The sequence below is a fragment of the Gadus chalcogrammus genome, chromosome 9 (genome assembly GCF_026213295.1).
Source record: "Gadus chalcogrammus isolate NIFS_2021 chromosome 9, NIFS_Gcha_1.0, whole genome shotgun sequence".
Classification (NCBI taxonomy): Eukaryota; Metazoa; Chordata; class Actinopteri; order Gadiformes; family Gadidae; genus Gadus; species Gadus chalcogrammus.
In genome coordinates, this window is record NC_079420.1 from 4,390,903 (window position 1) to 4,411,999 (window position 21,097).

A 21,097-nucleotide genomic window follows, 5' to 3' on the forward strand; every position below is an offset into this window, starting at 1 on the left:
TCAGCTAATAAAACTGCATGATAGTTCCTCTGAGCCAAGAAGCAGCTGGTAGCAGTAGAGATGTGAACGATAAAGTCAAGGCAGTCGCAAACAGATGGCCGCCAAGGTGCCATGTACCTTACTAATCTTGTTTTCAAAGTATGCTGTCGAGAAGCCCTGTGTGAACAGCAGATGTCACTTTGCTCTGTTAGGAATGTTTCAAATATATGCATTCAAATATAAACATATATACATATTGTAGAAGCCATATTTGATTTATATTTAAAACAGGCCAATTAATGTTTGTTCATATTGAAAGACATTTTATTTTTAAAAAACAGTTTGAGGTAATGTGACTTTTATTTGACTATACGAAAAACCGTTTAGTGTCAATGACTTTGGAAGATGTTGGATCATACTCCCCTGCACTCCACCGAAAGACGAGAACCTCGTATTTATATATTGTGTCTATTTTTGGTATCTATGTGGTCTGTAAAAGTTTTACATGAAGTTACTGCTCAATCAAAACACTGTACCAGACAGAATTGTTGTCTTATGGGCTTATAGTTCAATAAAGTTACTATTCGAATCATAACGCGTCGTGATGAGGTGCCCGCGTGTTGGGATTGATCATCTGTCAGGCAGAACTCCATCAAGTGTAAAGGCTGCTATAGTGCTGCCTTCACACTTCCGCAGCGATGTGGGAATAAAAAGAGTCAAAGAAATAAAAGACTACTGTATGTCAATGGATTTTTTTGTGTATATATATATATATATAAAATTGTCTTAGCTTGGGGTTGTATATTTTTTATTCAAACTGATTTTCTATGTGGTTCTTATTTATTTTACCCATGACAATTCACTACAATAAAGGAAATGAAGGACCTGACACTGACTTTTTTCTGATTGAGGATCCCCAATAGTTTCCTAAGCCACCGCTCTCGTGTTTTTTTAGGAGACCCTGCAGATTTAAGTCTCCTTGGTTGGCAAGTATCTGTTGGATGCCTACAGTTTAACGCTTTATTCTTAGAGACGTACGTTTGAGTTATTTAACCATCAATTGGAGAACGCAGTGATTATTGTTCGAACCCTTTAAGGGCTGGCTATGAACATCTTTGTTAGCCTGGATTTCTATCACCTGCAACCTGTTGCCTGCCTGCTCGCTAACCACTTGCCTGACTGTTTTTCCTACCAGCTTGTCTCCCCATCTATCCCCTGGTGCATAAAGGTATTGCTGTATATTTCCGAAAAAACTCTAAAAAAAAATTATTTTTAAGAGCTAGCGACCACAAATACATATGCATATACTTTTCTATAATCACCTACCTTTGCATCCAAAAACATGAAAATAAACATCCCAAATGTGTCATGTGTAATGAAAGATGCACCAGTGCACAAATCTACCACTTTGATGTCCTCCATTAAATCACAGATTTAGTCTGGTGCAACGCTAGCACTGATTGGATGGGCAAATGTGTGCGTCTACACTTCAATGGGCAACTCCTTTAAGGACCCACTGGCAAGAAGGTTTTAGAATCGAATTAAAGTTGCTTACATTGCTGAGTCATGTTGACAAATGACATCCAAAGACACTCTTTTCCCTGGCGGAAAGTGTAATTAGCAGAATGTTTCAAAGGTGTGTGTTTTTTGTCCTTCAACCCATGTCTGTTGTGGTTCCTGCCTCATCTCCTCCTCTCTCCGACTGCCTTCAGTCGGTCTGTCTCCGTCGCCTTCCCTGATAAGCCTCGGAGTGATTCATTCCGAGCGTTGGCGGGGCAAGAGAGGCAACGACGGAATATATCTGCGTGTCTAAATGCCACCCCATGTCTTCCAAGAGAACAGATTGCTCCTTTGCTCGGATCAGCGTGCAACGCTCAACCTACACCTACTCCTCCCTCCCCTCTCGCACATGGTTCCCCTCCGTCCCCCGGGAGTCTTACAGTGGTACAGCAGGGGCAGCTGTTGTCAGCGCCTGCCTGCCTGCCTGCCTCCCCCCTCCCCTGGCTGAGACCTAGTTTCTCTGCCAGCGGCGTTGAAGGGAGGCGGGGCCTGTCACACCTGCCTGGGGACGGAGATGGGACTCTGGGGCTGCGTGGCAGAGGTGGGCTCCTGTCGGGCTGTGGAGGTGCAGTGGTGCCAGACTGACAGCTGTCATCAATCACTGTCCACCCGCCAGCAACAAGCAGGCTGACGTTACCATATGAGAGGAGTTTGGGGTGCGCGAGTACGGTTTAGCATGGGTGTAGTCTTTATTTTATGTTTTGTCACAAACACCTCTCGGACGGATCTTCTGTCTTTTACTCCTCAATCAATCTGTCTATTGATCAAGGGCTTTTCCAGGGTCGAGCGTTGCATTGCATGCTGTCCGTTTCCAGTAGGACTGGGGTTTGGCCGGGTTGAGAGATTCTCCTCATGGCCAAATCATTTTCCTCACAATTCTCCAGCACTCCTACCCTTTATATTTATGTTGTTTAATGCTCATATGCAGCTCGTGTTTTGTACTGTTATATATAATTGTGTAATTTTCTGAGCCATGTTTGCTGCTATTGATCACCCTTTCAAAACAGTTTCTTTTATTTTTTATAATCCTACTATTAGCTGCAATGCCCCAAGAATTTCATTGTTCAGAATAACCCTTTGTGCCCTGTGCATTCTATACATAAAACACACTGACTTTGACCTCAACCAACCAAAAATGTCCACCAATCAACTAATCATTTAAACAAACGAACCAATCAGCTGAACGCCCATCTCAACTAATCAACCTACCGACGGCAGGAAGAGCAAACGTGAGCGCATAGCCTCCCCCCACTGTCGGATGTCAGAGAAAGTGAAACTTCCTCGACACGGCCTCGGCTCAGTTGCCGACCACATACATTAAACGCAATGACAGAGCCAGAGCTAACCGTGGTGACAGTGATGTGTAGGAAGGAATAACAACGGCCACCGAGGAGCTGAGGCAAGGGATAGAAAAAAAAGAAAGAATAGTCCACGGAAAGGCAGCCGAAAGACAGGTGAGATGTACCTCTCGTCTCCCAGGACTTTCCGTTGGTTGAAGCTCAATGAAGCGGAACACTTTGGACAGCTCGAGCTAACGCCCAACAAATCTTGCTTTCCCTGCCGCCGCCACAATGGGTCTCTCCCTCTCTGTCTCTCCCTCTCTGCCCTTGTTACGACGCATGTTTGTGTTTACCACTGGGAACGCCGAGGGAGAAAATGCATTTAGGGCATGATGATATTGCATGTGAATGCCGCACTTGCTCAGAAGTAAATACGGACGCAAAGTAAACACACTTATAATTGAATATTTTAATATCATAGAACGTCGCCAGGATCGCGGTACCGAAAAACATTGCTTAATAATTCATCTCATGGTTTAGAAGTCTTTAACCGTATGTAGTGTGTGCTTCGCATCAAAGCGCCATTCCATGTGCCCGGCCGTTTCTAGTTGTGGTAGTGCTATTAAAAAGCTGCCTGGGAAACTTTTGAAAACTCACCATAAAAGGGTCACAGGGTTTACATTTGTAGGTTATCAATTATTAGATTATTATTTTAATGAATGAGGTACTTAGTCTGAATCATATTGCTGGGATACGATCAAAACATGGCAAAACATAAAGGTACCAAGGGTAAAGAATTACTTATAACTGGCGTCCTCTGCAAAGACACTGGGGTTACGCTTAAGGGCTCGGTTACACTTTTCTGTTCGATGTTGCCAGTGTAGTTTGTTTGATACTGCATTCATGCTCCAGTTAGAGAATTACGGTCAGCTCGGCAGGTGCTGCTGGATGTACCTAGGGGCGGACTGAAAACAAAGGGTGACGGAGCCTTCGCTGTGGCTGCTCTCTGGAACGGTCTTCCCCTGAGTCTGAGAACTGCCCAGTCCATTGACCAGTTTAAAACGCTACTAAAGACTCACTAAAATATGCATTGGCCTTTAACACAAATTAACCATTTATTTTGTTTTGCTTTGTTGCTGTTGTTTTTTGCCGTTGTTGTGTATCTTAGGCCTATTTGTTGTTTTGCATTGTACAGCACTTTGGTCAACTTTTGTTTTTAAATGTACTATATAAATGAACTTGACTTGATACTTTGGAACAGCACATGAAATATCAGGTGTTGATTTAGGTGCTTTTTTGATTTTCTATTCCAGATGTGAGGTAGCTGGTGGCTCAACGCTGTCAAACATAGATGGAGGCAGGTTGCCAGATTCCGAGGGACCAATCGTGGAGGCTCCCTGGTGAGTCAACGTGGCCCTGGGACAACATTACAGCCGCCACGCTTAGTTTGCCGACCGTTTCTATCTCCTGACGAGCCCGATACCTTCACAGTCGTCGACATAATTCACCATGGGTCGCATCTGTCCCTGCTAATTGAAAATCTGTTGTTTTGGTTCACCGTCTCCCCACTCGCTCCCCGATAGCGTATCGAGACGAGATCTGAGAGGAAAATAAAATTAGTGTCTGGGAAAAGGCGTTTTAAAAACCTTAAATCTCCGTAATGGATCCAAGCCGCTAAACCTGCAATTACCCCACCAGATCAGGTCGGACCCATGCTACCCCGAGCAGATGTGAGAGTTAGCAGTGTTACACGTCCCATTAACCCCGCCCTCACATGGTAACCTGACGTCAGATGGTTTGTTACACAGAACCCTCCGGGAATTCATCCTTATTCGTTTTGGATAGGGGCAGGCTGTTTCAAAAAACCCTTGGCAGGTGATTGTATGAACCATCTGTCTGTCACGTCAATCATGCAGTTCCTCATAGCAAGCTGATTGGCACGGACACAAACGCGTGATAACTTGAAGCCTGGCGAGATGTATTCTCACGGGTTCGCCATCTTGCAAACCTTGCAAGGTTACTCACATGGTGCAATAGTGAGAAGGAAACCCCTCCGAAGAACAACATTGTGTTCTGTGGGTAATGGAGCTCGAAGCGTATCCAGATAAAGGAAGGTCAACAAACCGGTTTACAATCTATGAATGTATATTGGGTTTAAGTGCCACAAAACACAGGGGTGACAACCTCTTTTGGGAGACCGTCCACCACAAATATGATTGGAGTGCAGTGGAGCAACGAGGGCACTGTCTTTGGGGATGGCCTTACGTTTCGCCAAGAGCCGGTAGATAAATCAATAGATCCTGACACTATTGCTGTCTGCACAACAAACACTCTGGCTTTTTGTCCATCGTGTCTGAAGGCACCATGCGTTCTGTCCAGTCTTACTCATAAAAACAACTTCAACTTAAAAATGAAAATCTATCTTTTTTTAAGCATGCACATATTAGTAGTCTGTACTACAACTGGCCGTTAAGCATGAGCAGCTGCTCTTTATTTAAATATATAGATACATATTTATATAGATGTATAGATAAAAATCAGTTTTTCCCCACATTCGACAGCGCCAGCTTGGTAGTTATTCAGGCGCAGTAGACTTTAAAGGAGTGTCTGGAAGTGTTGGATGCCTAATGAAGCCAGCTGACTTCCTCCAAATGTGATTGGACTCTGCATAGGCTTCCAGGTCCATCCATGGCCCAGAATGATTGGGAGTAATTGTAATAGTGCTGTCTATTCACGGCTGATGGATGACTCAAAAGCCCCGAAAGGCATGACCGCATGTCAGCGTAGCAGCACAGCAGGGTAGCGCGAGACACTTCTTTAAAACGCCAGCCCCTGGAGCAATTAGGGATAGTTGTTGTCTTATTTATTTTGTCTACCGTCGTCTTCTGACTTGGCAGGGAGACAGAGGGATTGGTTCAGCTCGCTTGGAGGTCTTGGGGCCACAGTGTGGACGAACAGCAGATCAGCCAATTGTTTCAGATATTTTCCTTTTTTTTTTGCTCACATCGGTGATAGAAAGTTCAGAATGGGTTCAACTTCAGGACGAGTCTTGGTCAGTTGCCCATTTCTGTTTACGATGTAGTGATGTCCAGTAAAAATATACAGCCTAAGAGTGTACTGCCTAACTTCTCCTCCTATCCTTTTCTTTAAACAGTAAATGGAGAGCGAGTTAAGAGTTATAATTAACTAGAAGTTCATTTTAACCATTATATATCTGTAATGTTTGAGTTCCATTATTAAAAAAAGGTATTTGAAACAGGCTGACATTGAAGTCATAATTTTGTTAGATATGCAGTGATAATGATTTAACAAATTCCAAGGACACCACGCACAATTGCTTTTCCTTTACACGTATTACCTCTTAACTTTAAAAGTTCAGTAGCGAAAAAAAAAAGAGAAAAATAGGATTACTGCGGCATCTTCAGCTATTCCTCTTGATACAGCGGCTACATGATACATATGTATTGGTTTCAGGCAAATTTGTTTTTGCAGTACCAAAACAACCCAAGACCAGCCACAAAAAGCAGAAAAAATTGTGTGGTTCAGTTAGTTGGCGATTTACTTATTTACCTTTAACCACTTTCACAGCATTTCTATGTACACAACGACTAGTCATCCTCTTTATATGGGCAGGTCATTTCGATAAGTGACCTGGTTGTCCCGTCTCGTGTCTATTTCATATGATTTGTCGTGGGTGTTCATCATGGCCTCTGGTCGCAGAGCCTGCCCATAAAACAGCACCGGCTCGTAATGTCTGAGAAATGTGAATAACGAGTTGTCATTTCTGCCAGGTTTTCTTTCCCCCCTCGTCTTTCTTCCGTTGATGTCTGCCCTCCTTCATAGTGCAGTTTTATAAAATGAGGGGCCCAGCCATGTTTAACGCATCATTTCCTCCGTCACGGCAGTACGGGAGGGGGGTTGACGGCAGATTTGAGCGGGTAGTAATGTCCTTGCTTTTTACTGGCCTGTACACTACGTGCTTTCGGCATACCTGGTCAGCATGGCACCCTGGGAATCAATACATAATTGTCCTTCATATGAGCACATAAGGGATGGGACTTATGTGACACTCTTGAATATGAATCTCGTGAATCAGAACGGGTATATCATAGTCGTTATTGTGAGTCTTTATTAAGTGGATGGCAGCACGATTTCGAGATGATTGAAAACCGCTGTGATAATCAGTGAGTGAGTGAAACAAATGAGCAATAATTTTCTAGATACAATTTGGTTTTCATATTAATAAAATGGATGAATCGGATACATAATTATGTATATATGTATATATATATATATATATATATATATATATATATATATGCTTGAAAACATTTTTTATATTAGATATATACAGTATGTTCCACTTCATGGTCCCTCAGTGAATCATTATTTTACTTCCCCTTCCCCTCCCCACACGCACTGTATAATAAATCCAAATGAATTCAAATGATCTAACAACTAATGCTATTTTTTGTATCTTGGTCAGGCTTCTGTCAATGTCTATATTAAGAATACAAACTTTTATCAACAGTGCACTCATGAATCCACCCAGAATTCACATTTCCAAAAGTGGTTCCTGAAACGTAATGAGGCGTTACTAACCTGGTTTCATATTCCGCTTTAATTACAGATTGCTAATACGTGCGCTGGCTCAAATTGTTCATAGCTGGGTAATTTTAATTGTGCCTTCTTAAATTGATTTATTTAAGCTTAATGAAAGTCCTATCTTTAAACTCCATCATCAAAACTGCATCTAATTATTGCCACAAAGTGGGGCAAGGCAAAAATAATTTCCAAGAACGTTTCCTCCCATGCCTCAGAAATGGGTAAATATTTAGATTTTTTTTTATCATTCCTAATAATACCACCAAGTTATCTGCACACTATTTATAATCTTTTCTTCCTGGTGTCAGTGCACTGTCGGCACAGATAACGAACTAATTACTACAATCTGATTTCTGATTCCTAGGAACCATGGGATGGGTTCTTGTGATCTTGCAGAGTGCGTCAAAGGAAGTTCATATTTTTAGTCTGGCTCCTTAATCCTGGAAGTAACGGCAATATTATCAGCGCACGATTCGAGGCACGCAGCTCACGTCAGGAAGGAACGCTACTCGGGTATTCGTCATCTTAGCTCGATTCATTCCACTTGATAGCCAGGCAGTTTGAGGGTGATGGATACTTTAAAGCTCAGTGAAGGCTAACAAGCCAATGTTTATATTTCGGGTATCAGGCAGAGAGTCCGTCTCTTATTCTTCAATGTAATCAATTTTGCTTGATCAAAAAGGCAAGTGTGGCTTTTCAATGTGAAACCTTTCTATTTGACTTTCCATTTCTCCTTCAAGCTTGTGGTTTTGGAGGTGTGGGGGGTTACTGATGTACACTCGATTTTGAATGGTCTTCTGTAACTCTTGGCTGAGCCCCTATGTTGTCTGATCTGGGAGCGGGTGTCAGGCGGAGTAACACAGAGCCATGTAGCGCTGAGATCGTCAAGGATCGTCAATATCCAATAAGGTTATCCCCTTTCTCAAAGATAATTGGCTCAAAGGATCTGCTCAATGTATATTCATATTTCAAAAATATGCGTTTGTTGATTTGAGGCATGACAAAAATACTTTGTGAAGGGACTTGAAGATGGCCATGGAGGGCTGATTTGCCTTTGTTTACCAATGGAGTTCTTAACATATCAGAGGCCTAAAACCCCACATCCAAAGTCATAGGAATAAACAGCTTTTCCTTTCTCCATCGGCCCTAAAAAAAATATCACTTTATTCCGGGTCAGCCTCTAAACGCTGAAAGGGGAAATATACGCTGTCAAGTAAGCCCTGTGTGAAAATAACCCCATCAGAAATCCAACGGCTCGTATCAAGCGCTCCCTGACACCCTGAGATATGGTGGAGCCGCAGCCTTGAGCGCGTGAGGGTGGGTTTGTTTTTCACTGGGGGGCAGGCCGGAGGATTCTGAAGACTGCTTTCTATTGAGATGTTTTTTTTCTTCCCCCTCCTCCATTCACTTCCTCCTTGCCCCGACTCTGTCAGCAAGCGCATTGATAAGGACAGAGACACAGGGGGCAGAGAGGGGAGAATCGAGGGCGGGTTGTGACAGGAGATAATAACAACCTCAACCTCGCCTGCCATGGGAGGGGAGGGACGCTCAACGACAGGCCGGCGTAAATAAATTGTGAAAGACTCGTAACACCCCCCTCCTCGGGCCCCTATTATTATTGTTATTATTAACTGCTGAAAAAAATAACCCAAAATAGTGTTCGTGAATTTCTTAATATAGGCTACATTATACATATACATTTAGGGCAATTAGCAGCTGCTTTTTCCAAAGTGACTTCATTTATGCACATATATATATATATATATATATATATATTCGACGGTACACGTTGTAGCGGGCCAGTGGGTGTGGGGTTTCCACGCTACCAAGTTGAGTAGACAAAATGACACGACACAGAGCAGTTCCAAGAAGAATGGTTTATTTACCTAGTACCTAAACCCAGGGTGGGAAAAGGGTCATCCATCTCCTTTTATGCTCCAGTCCGTCCAACACCTTCCACCTGTCCCTCTCTCTCAGGGAGTACCACGCTGCCAGGCGATCACACAGATCCTGCCGGTCCTTTGCTAGCCCTAGCCACCTCTCTAGCTCCAGTTCCCCCTCTCTATCGTTTGCTAGCTCTTTTAAGCCCAAGCACCCCTGCTTAATGATCCCCAGGCTCGCCTCGTTAAAGTGAGGAAGTCCATGGAAGGCTTGGGGGTGGAGCCAGCAGGTTGCCAGACCTACCACTCCCCTCACTCCTCTCTGGCGTCTGCCACAACGTATGTACATGTGCACACACACACACACACACACACACACACACACACACACACACACACACACACACACACACACACACACACACACACACACACACACACACACACACACACACACACACACACACACACACACACACACAGCAGAGTCAAACATGCAAGGTGACAACCAGGTCATCTGGAGCAGTATGGATTCAGTGTCTTGCTCAGGGACACTCTGACAGTCAGCTAGGAGGAGGCGGGGATCAAACTAGCAACCTTCCGGTCTCCCTCCGGAGCTAAGCCGACCTGACGAAAATCGTTACCTTTTTTTGTTTTTTTGTTGGTGCAAAGTAAAAGTCTTGATCATGAAGCCGTAGCTCCCATAAACGTAAGACAAGCAGAAATAACAAACCCAGCCGCCAATGATGATTAGGGCTGGTTAGAAAACTACGCAGGAAACTTCTAAAAGACCTGCTGTGATTGTTGGCAGTGGGAGACTTTGACGACTCGATGTACTTATCACTGACTCACGCAGACAAACCCCCACTAAATCAACTTTTATAAAGGCAACGTCTCTTTCACACACAAAGAAATCAAGATCCGGACACAAAGACATGAATAAATGGCCCTTGATATGACAAGATTTATATTTATTTGGTCTATTTACAAAATGCAGAAGATTAAATACTCTGCTTATCCCCAGAGGGAATTCCATGTGCTAATTAATGAATACGAACTTCACAAACGTGTATTTAACCGATGAGAAACTCACAGGAAACCCTTTACTCTGGGTTATTAGAACCATGAAACTTCATTGTCATGGGGAACTGTGGGTTTGGGGATGAGAGGTTTTGAGATGGGCAGAGCAGAATCAGTCATGGTAGAATGGTAGTGCAGTAGAGGCTCTGTAATATAGATCTATGGAGCCGCCCCGGCTCCGCAGAGGCACTGGATTGTGTTTTAAATGCATCATCCTCTCGCACAAAATGGGCAAGATGGGCTACAGTGCTGGAAGGGAAAGAAAGCCAACAAACTGAAAAAAAAAAATAACAGGTGTGAAAGAATCACGAAGAATATCTTCCAGAGGAGGTCAGAGCGGACGGGGTGTTCAATCCCCTGACAAAAGTTATGCTAGCAAACTAGTGTATGATTAGATCAAATCTGTGAACGCTCATCGTTTGCATGCTGTCAATCAATATCAATTCTTTAATCCTAGCTCACTCCCGGTTAGTTTGGCCCAAGTTTCAACTCGCCTAACTGGCTTCCAGCAGTCAAATGAGGGATTTAAACTCTCCAATACGTCCAGTCAGCCAGTGAAAGGCATCACACCCCCCAGCGAATCATTTACATTGACAACAGAGGGAGAGGCATTGAAAGGAACTTAAATCTACCCCCTGCCCTATAAATAATATTTAATCCCTCTCAGGAAGATGGCATTGGGTCATGAGACCCTTAGGATTTCATCTGTATTTATTATTGCATTTTTTATTGCACATTTTCCTTGCAACATGTCTTACACCCATCATGTCTAAGCCAGATAGCTTTCCGTTGATGCAAGGAAGGGACGCCAACGCATCTTTAAAGATAAGATCGATCAAACCAAGGTGTCCCCTAGAGATACCTTTTAAGGTTGTTAGAGTTTCATGTCAATGATACAAGATGTAAGTGCCTGTTATATACTTCGTCTTAAAACAGGGTGCAGTATTGTAGCTTTGATGCTCAGCATTTAAAATTTGTACTGCAGTCGAAATTCACAATATTGGAGAGAGTTGTCTCCGCCCTCCCTTTCCTCCCCAGACCTGATTCTTACGCGGGTTGCCAGGTTGAGGGCATTGAACGGGAACGCAAGACGAGCTGGGCTGAACGTTATATTTTGGGAAGAGCGCAGTTATTCTATTCAACAATGACAAGCTATGGCGAGTCCTATGCTGTAAAGTTGGTTAGCTACGGTATACTTTTGTAATTTATTTAGTGTTGTCAAGTTATAAAAGAGCTCAGGTGGCATTAGTCTTGAAATCTTTCTGGGCTTTTTTGGCCGGGAAAAAAATATTGTGCAATGTTTACTAGATTATTAGAGAAAAGTGAATCACAAAAGACAGGCCAAAACCAAAAACAACTTTCCGATTCCGGAACATCAATTTCAAAGGAGAACATACTGCCTGTAGTATTGTGGACTGGTCGGAGATACCAGTTATTCGATTTAGTAATTTCCATAATCTCTAATGACATATTATTGTTTATTAAAATACATTTGTTAGCTATAGCTGCTTTATGTAGCAAGTATTAGATCAGTTGAATGGGTAGCAGTCGATAGGCTTGCATTGTCAAGTAAATTCACCATTAGATATTTATTTCAACAAACAATCAGGTGTGCTCTTAACAAGAAGGCACAAGTATGTATGAATGTATTACAATGCAAACTTAATTAGTGCCAATGTAAGTGGTGCATTACTTGTCTGTTATTCTTGAGGTTTTCTTTTCCTATTTCATTGGTCATTTATTCTTTTAATCATTCCTGATGGCCACTTCAGTTTTCATCATCTTTGCCAATATTATTCCAGGAATAGCAGTAGGCTAATGCTTGTGGACACAATGCCTCAACATGAACAATGGATAATTTATGTAATGGAGTATCCTGGAAATCAATATATTTTTTAAATACCAACCTCAGAGGTAATGTTGTGTGTTCATATGCGATGCATCAACCACCCTGTCTGCAGGGTTGCCGGCTGTTAAAACATCTTGGCAATGTTGATACACCATTCTACTGCTCATGCGCAGGTTATATTAACCAAATTGCGAGTAAATAGATTTCACGAAGAATAATAGCCATCAGCAGTTGGATGCAATAAAGAAAGCATGGATCGAACATGAGAAGGAAAAAAATAAAATCGTATTAAGGTGTGCTGATGCCTGGAATGCAGGAAAAGGAAGAAGTAGCCTGAATAATCCCCACCTGCAATCTTTATGAGCGAAGCCACCTTGCCTTAATGTTCTCCTTTGTATTCAATCCGGTGTTCGGTCAGCAAGCCTCAGATGACAAAAACATGTTTCAAACAAGAAAAACAGAACGATAAAGTGTTTGGAAAATGGTGGTTTATTTGGAGCTTAACTGAGTTTGCTCGCTGCAATTTGTTCGTCTTTGATCCCTGGTTAGTTATGGATGAGCTCAACGTGGTAACGTAAAAACATTCATTTGAAGCAACGTTGAGTCTGAGCAAGGTTTGGTAAAGAGGGGCAGAGAAAGAATCTAAAGAGAGGCAACGCAATTATGAAAAGCGTGGCTAAGTGTTGCTCAGTGTTTAAAAAAAGACTCTTCTTTCTTTGAAGTATACAAATTACTATAACTGATTATTATTAGTCATTTTTTTAGCCTTGACATCAGGGATCATCATTCAAGTTATTCAAATCATTGGAATTTGCCACCCCATTTTATTTAAGTGGCTTCCATCAAGAAAATCTAAATTATAGTTTTTTCACCAATTCAGTACATAGTTATTTATTCAGCCACAAATGAAGCAATTTTGTCGGATGTGATCTTTTTTTCAATTGAACGCCACACATTGCGTGCATTCACACCCAGTAATTAGCAAATTCCTTTGATAGAGAGACTGATAAATAGCCCTAGATTGTTTGCTTCCTCATGAAACTTTGATTTGATGCTTTTCTTGAGTGTGGGGTGGGTGAGACACATGAAGAAGGCTACTGCTTGCACGTGCAGTGGAACAACCTTTGCAGTTTGATCTGGCAACTTGTGAAATCACATTCACGTTCGCAAAGTATTACACAAGGAGAAAGAAATGGCAAACATCACATGTTTAACATGTGTGTTCAACCCGTAACAAGTAGTCCACTCGTGGAGAAATCCAACTCGCCGTTATTTATTAGGCTAAGCGAGAAGACAGCGGAAGGATCCAGTCAGCAGGGAGGCAGGATGGAGATGTTTCCTTCCTTGTTTGCCAGGGTTGTGACCCTCACCATGCAGGGCCTAATACCAGTAACCACACAAACGGAAGATGGGAGCATCGCGAGTGATAAAATCCTGCACACTGTGCGTGACAGAGCCAAAAATAGGCTATTTGGTGTTCATTTCAACATAGACCATGTCGGGGGCCATTGCTAATTTTGCCCCCTCCATTGTCTCGCCCTACCTTCTTTTTCTTTGTGTCACCCTTATTGCGATGCCTTAGAACTGGTCCGAGGCATGAATCCTATTTCATTCAGGACATTTTCTTTCCTTCGCTTTCATTAGAAATGTTCTATTACGGCTGGCCTGGTTTAATGGGTTCAATAAATGTGATTGGATTGCGCCGTTTTCTACACACAATGAAAAATGAACAAATATCCACGGTCATTTTCAATAGTCCCGCTGATTCAATGGCTCTGTTGATTTTGAACCTGTTCAATTATGTTCTCACCGAAAATCGCTTTGTACCCTAATATAGATCATGCTACTAAGCATTGCGTGTCATTAATTTACCGGTTTGTGTTCTTTTTTTTAATAATGTACAAAGGATTATTTGAATAACGGCAGCAAAACGACTCCACAATTAATTATTGGTGACCTCAGACTGCTATCCGTACAACATAACACAACACGCCGGGTAAAATAATTACTTGGGTAGCTGTTTGGGGTAACTGTAAATAGCTCTGAAATGGTTGAGGCCAAAATGTTGCGGATATGTTGTTCACAGCTTTTTGTTCAAAATAATAGTTGAATAAATGAATGCCGACCAATAAATGGATCACAAACCAAAACAAAATGTTGCAGGAACCCCAAAGCTTGTATTTTCACACGTCTATGTGCGGTTAGGACCAAATACAAACGGTGTTGCATTGCCTTCGGTATTCCATTCGTTTTCCCGAGCGTAAACCCAGCCCCGAGACTGTAACATCTGCTACAGTAACTGCCTGAACTCATCATAGAGTTGAACACCCTTTGAACAGGATGTACCTCTACGGCAGAACATTCCTACACACTGCTTGCAGGCAGGCAAACGTGTTGTGTTTATGCTGGGACTCTGATTTACATCAAAGACAGATGGTATATACAAATGTACACACAATGGATTATTTAACATTTTCACAAGCAATGAACCAATGATTTCTTGTATCACGCTATCTGCAAATAAATGGATCAGGGAAGACGTTGATGGGGAGTATTTTTGCTGGCAGGCATACCTGATGAGGAATGCTTGGCTTGCCGTTTCTTCTACACGTTCAAAATGATGACATCAATTATAAAACCGAATAAATCATGTACGCTTCCAAATGGTAAACAAACTTATCATGGAACTAAGAGAAAGGAAAAGTAGGCCTAGCTATTTATTTGACTTGGAATTAAAAAATAACAGGCCGCCTGCCTTGCTTTGCAGGAAATATTAATTTGACAATTTATTTTCTCCCCAAGAAACCTTCCCCGTGTGTGAGTGGAACTTAGTTATAACTTATTATACACGCAGGCTCATTAAGCCATGGGTGCATTACAAGCATACAGGAGTGTTTTACGAGCATCACGTTTAGCTTGTTTGAATATCCCATGCGTTGGTGAGAAAACCCATTAAAGTGCGATTTTAAAAGTCTCAAAGGTTCACTGCCTTCTGGTAACCGGATACGCTAGGGGTTTGAGACAAACCGAGGATCGAGAAGGAAGATTGGCCAGGCAGACACTGTCCAAAACAAACGCGGTGCAATGAGAAATGGAGCAGATTGAACTCGGGGCGTTGGTTGACATGCAGTTGGGTGTATCGGTTGACTTCTTAAGAAACTTGAACGTAGTGAACAGGTTGGGGCGAATGGTTGCACTCTCTTGTTCTTCAACTGAGGATTGAACGGTACTGCTGTTGAATAGGTATGTTTTGTTATGTTAAGGTTGGGTTGTTTGAGGGTTGAGAGAGTTGGATGGATACACAGCAGGCCAGGTTGTGGCTGATGAGGTTAAATTAAATCAAACAATGTTATGATTTTGATTCGTTATCCTCGGGTTGTTTTTTTGGTTTCGAGCAGAATGGGTTGTGGAAGTTAGCTTATGGTATGTCATATGTTGGATGATTTATGTTGGGTTTGGTGTGGCAGCGCTCAGGTTAAGAAATTGAGGAAGTTGAAGTAGTAAGAATTACCAAAAAGCTCAAAGTCAGATTAAGGAGCGTATGAAATCGTAACATAAGATATCATATGATGAAGTAATATAATTATTGTGTGGCTTGAAGGGTAAACCTTCATTTCGTTGAGAGGCCCAAGGGTTGCTCTTGCAATATGATGTTGATTTTTTTGATATCTGGTATCACATGAGTTACACAGTAAAAAACGAACAAATGAGTCATGCCCAATGACACCAGACTTCATTCAGCCACCACAGAACCAGGCTGTACTTCTCAGTGATGTTTCTAGAACAGCACCAGAGGCGATACAGTAGCATAGCCAAAGCCCTTGACCCTTGAACCCTGAGAAATTCAACACATTCCGAAAAGTCCAGCCCACAGGCACGAGGGCCATGTGTGAAATTAATTTAAATTATATTAACCAAACTTCATCTAAAAATGTCACCGAAAAAAAAGACATGTCCCACATCATGTCCCGGCCTCCTTTACCCAGCATGCAACCCAGCCATGGGCGGGATGAGGAGGTTAAGAAACGACACGCCGTGACCCCACCCCCGCCATACATGTTCAGTCGGGCGCCCTCTGTCCTCCATATGGCTTTCACTTCTTCTCTATTCCCCCCCCCCAAACTGTCTCTCATTCTGCCTCGTAGTACCTAGCCACATCTCTCCCTCTCGCTCCCTCTCTCCCCTCCTCTCACCTTTTCTCTCTCTCACCTTCTCTCTCTATCCCACACCTGCTCGTTAACTTGCATGGCCCCATTTCATTTTGTGCAGTCGGTGCCACCTCCCGCCTTTCTCTCGTTCAGTCATGTGTTCTCTCTCTCTCTGGCTCTATCTTTCTCTCTCTCTCTCTCTCTCTCTCTCTCTGGCTCTATCTTTCTCTCTCTCTCGCTCTCACTTTCGCTCTCTCTCTCTCTTTCTCTATCTCTCTCTCTGGCTCGCTCTCTCTCTCTGGCTGCCGCTCTCTCTCTCTGTCTCTCTCTCTGTCTCTCTCTGTCTCTCTCTCTGTCTCTCTCACTCTGTCTCTTTCTCTGGCTCTCTCTCTTTCTCCTTTTTCCTGCCACCAGCGTGGGAGGATTAGTCAGGCAGAGAGAAAGAGGGAGCGAGAGAGAGAGGAGGCAAAAGCACTAAACGATCGTTTTGAATTCAGGCAAAATACATTTGGGCTGCTCAGACCAAAATGAAACGTTTAAGCTTCCGCAGTGTTTTCCCTGCCACATCTAACTCAATATAAGAGTATAATGGGGTCATTTCCAACTGATCTCACCTAAAGCCTGCCGTTATTTAGGTGAGGCAATATAACTTTATCCAAGGTTTATTTAAGCTTGGAAAGATGAGGTACAGTTAGATACTAAGGCCACCATCTAACATTAATCAAGGACAGAAGTTATTAAATGTATTTAATAAAATCTCTCTATGGCTCTCTCCCTCGAATTTATGACATTTATTTAGCAAATTCTCGGTGACCACGGTGCGATCGTCTTAGAGGAAAGGTAAAACATAGACACTTTATCGAAACATTTTCAAATATAAAAATTTCTACCTGGTCAATCGAGCGATTTGAATAGGTGAAAGAACTGGGGCTGGGCTGGCAGAAGTCCACCAGAACAACATCTGTGTGCTGGTCCATAAAGATATTCTCGAAACAAAACAGAGGCTAGGCCTCATTAAGTCTGTCTGGACATATTATAAACTATACTATTACTCACCGGGCACGACAGGCAAAAAAACAAATCTAGCGGCACTTCAATGTAAGATTATCTATCACAGAAGTGACACCAAACTCATTTTGATGGCATGCCTCCATGAGCTGTATGGAACATTGTACCATGCTGCTCATTGGCTTAATGTTTCTAATTACAAAATGATTAAAAAATAACACAAAGATGTAGCTTTCTTTTTTAAATATCTTTATTTTAATGCTTCATTTGTTTTATTCTCTGCCTGAGAATAAAAAATGCACCCATCATAGTGAGTTAGAATGCTGTAGTCTGGAAGTGGAAACATGAAACTGAGATGCATATTAGCACAGTTTAGAACGCAAGTCCTCTCACTATCCATTATTTCCATCCAATAAGAAAAGTCCTGTTCTGGGCATTCAAGTGCAATGTGCATATTGACAGTGTGACACAGCCCCAGTTGACACATCCTAGTTCTGTCGTACTGTCTGCTAAACCTTGAAGCCAGCACTGAGGCTCGACTCGAATCAATCGCGAGGTACCAGCTCCAACCGGGCTTTCAGGAGTCCTGCTGGGCTTACCTTCTCTGAACTGGGTAACTGGGAAGCCCGTTTTACTGTTTGTTTTAGGCCCAATCCCATTTCTAGGCCCAATCCCATTTCTACCCCTTACCCCTTCCCCTTACCACTCCCCCTTGTTTTGAAGGGGTAAGGGGAAGGGTAGAAATGGGATTGGGCCTTACTCTCCCTCACGGCCGTGGCTGTCCTCCCTCACTCTCCTGAATGGGAGATTGAACGTCCCCTCAGTGAAAGTCTCAGGTAGCACACCTTCTCTCCCGTACAGATGGGTGCCTTTTGCCAAAGCTTTGATAAATCCCTTGACGGGAACACCACACCAGATGCCCGGTAGGAAAAGCACCAGGGAGGGCACACAGTATTTTGCGGCATGCATGCCACTTTCAGTTTACACAGACTTTAAGATTGTACCTTTTATTGAGTAGAGGCAATTCCACTTATATTATATCTCTGGATCCTGACCTTGGCTTTAATACTGCCAGCAGTTTGATTCCCACATGGGGCTGGCCATGTCTATGCATGTTTATCTATATCTATAGATATACATACAGACCAACTTCCTATATTTTTGTGTAATCAAACTGAACATCAGTCCTTCTGTTTGATACTAGATATTCAAAGGCATCCTGTCAACGAGAACCAGACCTGCCTTCCCCAGTACTGTTGAGGCTGAAGGCTCTTGAAACGACAAAGGTAATTAGCTGTTTTTTATCAGCTGCTTTTATATTGTGTCTGCCTAGTCCCAAAGTCCTTCCTCCCAAGTGGTCCTAACGTCAGCAGGTTTTCTTTGTCTCCTTTTCAGTCCTTTTATATTTGACTAATACAAACTTTAAGTACTTCCTTTTATTACTTTTAATCATTGTATTTCCCTTTTGTGCTAAACATTTGTGTCCCGTCTTCAAGTGAAGCTCTTGAGAGGCGTTTGAATAATTATATTATTTGTTTTATTAGTTACGACATGAACAACATCATTAATAATTCTCATCATCAACCTAGTTAACCTAGTCCTACTACTTGCAATCGTTCCTAGGGGTTTCTCCATCGATGTATCACACTCGCATGACAACAAGCCACTGCTACTGCATTCAATGTGACCTATCCTCTTAATACGCAGATTTATGCATTTATGCCACACTCGCTCATGCAATAATATGCTTCACAATGCATGTCATCTCCCAGTATGTTCCCTATAAGCAAGAGGCATTTGGATGAGTAGGGTGGAAAGAGACGTTCACTATAGTAATGTCTTGTTCGCTGGTGGTTTACACACAATAGTATGGCCTTAATGACTTCTGTGCTCTGTCTCTCTCTTCTGCAATATGCATAAGAACGACATGACACCAGAGTCTGCACGTACACATGCATATCTGTACATTGTGTGTGTGTGTGTGTGTGTTTGTGTTATGCGGCTAAATTTGTGCATCAGCCAGTGTGTGTGTGTATACACGTGAGAGTATGTGTGTGTGTACATGTGAGTGTTGTGTACGTAGCCCTGGATGGGTTGATGTTCCTCAGTAGTGTTCCGCTGTGTGACGTGTCTTCAGAATGCAGTGAGTCCATCTCTCACGCCATCCGCATCCAGCCCTCCTTGTTGTCTCTGGCGTCTCGCAAGGCTAGCAAAACCAATTGTAGCCGACACATGCTAACAGGAGCTTCAGCCGTCAACTGACAAAAGCTGTTTGCCTGTCCGTCTGTCCGTCGCCCCCTCGTACGGACTTGTGTGGAAGGCTCCAGCATAAACCCAGACAGTAGATTGACTGGAGTTTGGTTCATTTGAAAACTTGCCCTTTTCTTTTTAATTCACAGAATGTCAAAATAAATTATCAATGCAATATTTACCTATCAGACATGGTAGGTGAATACTGGCTGCGTTTGAATTTGGAACAATTAGCCGTCTACAATTTTGACAGGCAAAGGTGTAAACAAAAAATTGTATCTTTTACTCAGAATTCAGACCTTGTTCCTGCATTGGCTGGGGAAGTTTGAAGACAACTCCATAGAAATACATTATGCATGGGAATGCATCGCAGGTTCAGTTGCTGGAGACAGACAAGCTACCTCTCTCAGTACACAACACATTGCAGCAGCCTTAGCCAAAGAAGTGACAGAAGGACTAGCATGGGAACCTACCTCTCTCCCTGCCTCTCCACAGTTGTGGCTGCCTCAAATGTACGAATGCCTATGGATCCAGCATATCGAGCGCTTTTCCTCCAACAACTAACATTGTTGAATAGCATATATTTTTTATTCCACAGTGGTAGCATGGCCACTGGCCATGTCAGTGTGGTTGTCTGTATATTTTAAGACACAACAGCCAAGTTTACTGTAACAAAAAATTATATTTATTTTTTATTTTCTGTTGCAGTACTGTTAACCATCAGTAGGGGTCCCTATTGTGCTTCAATACGCCCACTTTTTTGTTTTTTTCTAGAAGACATACATCTTCCAATATTTACCTTCCTTTGGCTGAATTGTATGTACACAATTAAGCAATCCAACTGAAATCAACCTTTTGGTGCTGTGAGGTTAATATTTTCTGTCGGTTACCTGTCGGTCTCCAAACATCAAATTATTGATGCTGTATGCGGTTCTAGCAAAGTAGATATATAGATAGATAGACCAGACCTAGCCCAAAACATTTGGACCCTTGGAAGGATGGATAAACAGACAGACAGACAGACAGACAGACAGCAATCTAGACAGAGATAGCTAGAGAAAGAGAATGATAGTCTGGTGAAATAATGGAAGATGGAAGAAAATACAGATATACATTTACATAGATAGACAGACGGATCTAGATATTTAAATAGATAGTCATAGGCTTGTGACCAGAACGATAAACATTGACATAGATGGATGGTTAGACAGACAGACCGATACATAGATAGTTATATAGATAGTTATGGGCTGGTGAAGCAAAGAGAGAGGTAATGCAATAGTATGTTGCTGAATAAATGAGAGCTACATGGATGGAATGACAGACCAATAAAAGAGAGATATAAATAGAATGATAGATGGAGAGCCTGGCAAAAAAGGAGAGTGAGAAAATCAGAGAGCGAGAGAGAGGGAGAGCGCGTGGGCTGGCGAAGAGTGGGATGGAGAGAGAGCAGACTGA

At 42.5% G+C, this 21,097-nt stretch overlaps 1 long non-coding RNA gene across 2 annotated transcripts in view; it reads left to right on the forward strand.

Annotated features, from left to right (window-relative positions):
- Positions 1-2,770: 2,770 nt before the first annotated feature.
- LOC130388817 (uncharacterized) overlaps positions 2,771-21,097 on the forward strand; it is an 86,777-nt gene continuing 68,450 nt past the window's right edge. For both annotated transcript variants that reach the window (XR_008896468.1, XR_008896469.1), the window contains exons 1-3: positions 2,771-2,993; positions 4,133-4,219; positions 18,594-18,675. This is a non-coding gene — a long non-coding RNA (uncharacterized LOC130388817). The remainder of the gene's footprint in view (positions 2,994-4,132; positions 4,220-18,593; positions 18,676-21,097) is intronic.